Genomic DNA, 5633 nt, shown 5'->3' with positions numbered 1-5633 from the left:
ATCGATTTCTTTAATGAAGTATTATAGTATTTTGTTTGTAATTTAGCTTTTCTAATTTACAAAAGCATCATTTATAATATATTTTCTTTTTAAATAAACATAGAAAAGTATATATTATTTAATAATAGTATTAATAAATGAAGAATTACAAGCTTGTTTATTAAGTATAAATGAATTTTATTAATTTATTTATGATTATAGCTTTCTAATTACATAATGTTATATATATATATTTTTTTTTCCTGTGAGAAATATTATAACATTATATATTTTGTAATAAAAAAAATTACAATGACTACAAAACAGTTCTGATATAAAACAATACTTTTTTCTCCTACAATAAAATTAATTTTCTTAATAATTTAATCAGAAATTAGATTACTTTACTACTTCGACACACAGAAATTTTATTTAAAGCCAATCAAAAAAAAGGAAAAAAGAGAAAAAAACATTAAAAAAAAGAGAAAACCAATTTAGTAATGCTGCTTCTCTCTACTCTACCCCCATCTAAATTTAGTGTTCGATAAAAGTTACATAGGAATGAGAATTTAGGTAACAAACTTTTCGAATCAATTTATGACCATTGAATTAAAATGATATCAAGCAACGTTTTATAATTATTTTTTTAATACAAGAATTTCTTCTCCTGTATTGAATACACTCAATTCAGTATCTGGATGAATTCAATTTGTATGCACAGCAATGATATTAATAATTTGTTTACATTAAAAAAAAAATATTGCATTTTAAAATATTTCTTCAATATACGCATTGCTTAAGGTTATTTGTATAAGAAACATGCTTATAATTTATAATAATATTTTTTAAAAAATTGATGCAATTATCAACCTTTAAATATATATTTTTTTTTAATAAAATTAACTGAATTTAAAGTAAGGAATAAATTGGTTTATTTCGAATAATATAATATATATACATAAATGTAAATATTCTTTAAAATGATTAAGCAGACATCCGTCATTTGGTTTCATTCTTATCATTGGGATAAAGTTTAACATTAATGTTAGTAATTAAAGTAATTTTGTGTAATTCAGAATATCAGCAGCTGCCTGGTATCAATAGGATCTCATAAGATAATCATTAGAAATATATATATTTCATGGATTCGTTTAGAATAGATTAATACGAAATTCCAAAATATCGCTTTAAATTTAACTATCTGAAAAGTAATGTAGTATTAGGGAAAACAGAAGTAGAACGAGCAAACCTGCATTTACCCCTATACCACTGTGGATGTAACCATTAATGCTGTGAATGAAGGATAAACTATGAGCAAAAAAGGGCAATTGACTGTTGTTGGGAGGCCTGGGGGCCTCAAACCAATCTTTCGTAAGACAATCCTCCCCCCAAAAAACTACCCCAAAGAAAAATGTATGAAGTCAACACTACATGGGGGCCCCATAATTGAAATCTGCCTGTTACAGTACATCATGTGTACAAGTGTATCTGTCACATACTCAGTCTTTATTTGATTTTTTTTCTTAATTTATTTATGTACAAAGTTGAATAAATAAATAAATTCCCTTCCCCGGTTACGAATTAATTATAAAGTATAATTTTATTGAATAGAAAATTAAAATCTTTTCATCATTGAAAGTAAATCATTATTATTACTATTATTGTTTTTTTATATTTAAAAAAAATGAAGAATGCGTGCTTTATTGTATAGAAAAACTTTTTAAACACGCAATCTTAAGAAGAATATTTTTATTTAAATAAGTTCTTTTCTTTAATATTCATCAATCAAAACTAATAAATTAATTACAAAGTATTTAAATAATTTTTGTAAATAATGAAAATTAATCTTTAACTTAAATATATTCTAGATAAATATGCATAATTTTCTATGATTTACAAGGTATGTAGACAATATATTTATTCGTTTAATATACATGGATGAATCGGAATTTATGCTACATTAAATATGTGAAATTTCATGAAACCAGAAACATTTTACTGTTCATAAATTTTTAAGTAAAATATTCTTATATTTTCTTGGAATTTATCGTTTATAAATTTACTAGAATTTATATTTTTTTAAAATAGTTTGTAATTTTCTCAATTATTTAAAAATTATCGTTAAAGATATGTACAACATTTCACACTTGTATCAGGTGTTAATTATACTGAATTATAACACTTTTATATAAATATTCTAGATTTATGTCTTTTATATAAATAATACTAGAAATTTTGAAATTAAAAAAATTAATATACTATAATTCACTTTCAATTATATCTAATGTAAAAAATTGATTCGGATTTCGAACAATTCGGGTTCGAAATCCGAATCAATTTCGTTTGGAGACACCATTAAAGAAATACCTTTATTAAAACAAAAAATATAGTTATTTATACAGTTATTATATAATAAATGATTATATAAAGATATAAACTTACTTTATTTGTATAATTTTATTACATTTATAAAGCAGAAAAATTATTTATTTGTAAGAAAACTTTCATTTCTATAATAATTTTGTACATATTCATAATTCAAATTTGTTTAAAAGTATATTTTAAAGTAAAAATAAATAAGATAAAACCATAAATATGTAAATATAAATTGCATAATACATTAAATCTATTAAATCAATAGATATAAAGTTGAATTAATAGAAGAACATTATAGGAAGTTATTTCATTGAAGACATTAAAGTCAGCTATATAATAAATAAATATAAGAAATTATACATTAATATGATTTATTTTATGTTTTGATTTTATTTATTTACATATTGAAGACATAAATATATATATATATATTCATATGCTCATAATTTAAAGAATTTTTATTTAGTTATAAAGTATATATTTTATAATATAATATATACAGAATATTCTGTATATATGTAAAATAATAAATAAAGAATAAAATGAATATTTTACAGACTACAGACATGTTATTAAATTGAATTGTATCCTGTATTCTTTATGACTTAAATTCAATTAGCATATAAATTAATATTTAAGTTTATGATGATTTTAAAAATTTTATGATGATAATATTTATTTAATTAATTCTTTTTAATGTACTGTACTTAAGTAATTACAATTTATAACAAAAATATTATTTTAATTTAAGTTATTTCACTTTAATTAATATAAAAATATAAATACAGTTAGTAAACAGATTTATTATATAATTATAAGTATTTTATACCATTGAGATTTGTCTAGAAAACTGTCAAAATTGTTAAATTATTAAAATATATTTCATTTAAAGCTATGATATTTAATTCAAACATTTCAAATTTGTAATAAAATTGAAGATATTTTCTCTAGGGAAGTTAAATGGATAAAATTTTCAAATTATAAGGAATAAATTCATTCCTTTTTTTTATTGTTTTTAATTATTCATTTTTATTATTTTTCATAATAAAAAAAATTGTTTTAATTTGAATTACCAATTAAATTTGATTTAGTTTTAATATAATAAACTTTGTTATATGGAAAAATAATGTTTTTTTTTCTTTTCTTTTATACTTAAATTTCATTAAAAAAATAATTAATTAATTAAACGAAACAAATAATATTTTGTTTTAGTTTGATACTTATATTAATTAAATTGAATGTAATTTAATGTAAATATATAGATTTTATTTGTTTAAAAGGGCATGATTCTATTTAAATGTTATGATTTGTGAATATTGAAATGAATTATTTAATTAGTTAATTAATTAATTATATTAATTAATATTTAGTATACAAGAATGATTGGATTAAAATTTGTTGGTTCTAAAATATAACGTATAAGAGGCACTTTCTCTACAAAAAAAATAATAAATTTAAAAGGTATAAGACCTCCTGTACTTGTTGAATTTATGTGTAAATCTGGTCATATACAAATAAAACACTTATTAATCAGCAAAATTTTATGGTGTTAACAGTCAAACTGTGTTAAAGTTTAGATATAATTTATAAGTAAGTCCTTAAAGAAGTTTATCACCAATAAACAGTGAATATATAATCTGTATAAGTATTAATTCGTGCGAAATTGTACCAGAATAAGCTTCAATGTATCAACTTTCAGTGATGTAATAGAACACTAACTTCATTACATATAAACTAACTCACATGTTTAATGTGATTAATATTGAAACGATAACTTAATTAATTAGCTAACTTATATATATATTAAAAAAACAATTAAAAGTTCCAATTAATTGTGTAATCAAAATTCTATAGAAATGATTTTAAGTTCTATCCATTAGCAGAACGTTTTTCTTGCTTCTTTTATTGTCTTATCTAGGATTTAGTAAACCGAACAAGAGATTGCTCCTAAGAGAGATAAGTGAAGAGATACAAAATCGCCAAAACATCTTATGTTACTTTTCATATGTCCAACGATCTGTTTTTGTCGATAAGCTGCTCTAAGAAATTGAACTTTTGTAGATCTACACTATCTACTCGAGAAAGACTTATTTATTTAACGTTTTCTTCTTTTTTCTTTGCTTGATTTTACTCGATACGTAATTCTCATATAATCATGCATCTTTTTATTAGAATAAAACATTAGTTTATGTATATATATACATATATTTTTTTATATGTATATAAAATCAAACGAATGTTCAATGGTAGTTCCTATTTTTTTTATTAGGTTATTGGCTTTTTATATATAAAAATTTCTTTGAAATTTAATTGTATATAGCTTTTTAATAGTGAATAGAATAAAAATCCTTTTTATATATCTCTTATATCAAATAAAATTTATTCTAAATTTAGTTTTTTTTTCTCGTGTTGCATCCTGAAGTTGCACTTCAAATATTCGTAGAGAGAGAAAGTAACTAAATCTTTTTTTCAGAGTAACTTTACCAAACTACTCGAAAGAAGAGAAAATATTTGCTCAAGGTTTCGATATGTTTTCTCAACTGATTTTTACCAATTTTCTGCACAGATTGAGATTCTAAAAGAACTATTCACTTTATACGGATACAATCTACAGATTAGGTTATTTTTTTTGTTTNTCGATATGTTTTCTCAACTGATTTTTACCAATTTTCTGCACAGATTGAGATTCTAAAAGAACTATTCACTTTATACGGATACAATCTACAGATTAGGTTATTTTTTTTTTTTGTTTTTTTAAACCCTCATTTAAATAATTTAATATAAAATTTTACTAAATTAATTAATTTTTGTCATTATATATTATTATATAACTCATTCTTCTTAAGTTAACCAACGACTTCGATAACGCAATTACTTATAAATACCGTCTTGAAGAATTTATCTGAATAAAAGAGGATGGGGGAAAAAACAAAAAGAAAAAAAATTTCTGTTGGTGAGATCAGGCCAGAAACGTGCTGTCTAACCTCACAAGACATAACAGATGATTTGGACAGCGTAACAGTCAGACATCAATATTTGATCAGATGGTGTCTTTATTTGGTATCTTGTCTATTTGTTTCTTCCTGTATAACTATTGCTCATTCAACCTTATATAGTTTATATAATGACTTCTACATATTTCTAAACAGTATATACAATAATCATATATATATATATAACTTAATATATAAACATACAATTACCAAAAATAGAAGAAAAATACATTAAAAAACTCCGATTAGATATTTAATTAATGGATGAGAAAATCAAAAGACGGA

This window comes from Centruroides sculpturatus, unplaced genomic scaffold (genome assembly GCF_000671375.1).
Source record: "Centruroides sculpturatus isolate CEXI.00-Female unplaced genomic scaffold, Cexi_2.0 scaffold67, whole genome shotgun sequence".
NCBI classification, from domain to species: domain Eukaryota; kingdom Metazoa; phylum Arthropoda; class Arachnida; order Scorpiones; family Buthidae; genus Centruroides; species Centruroides sculpturatus.
The sequence above is the reverse complement of the archived record's forward strand: the minus strand, read 5'-3'. Positions refer to the sequence as shown.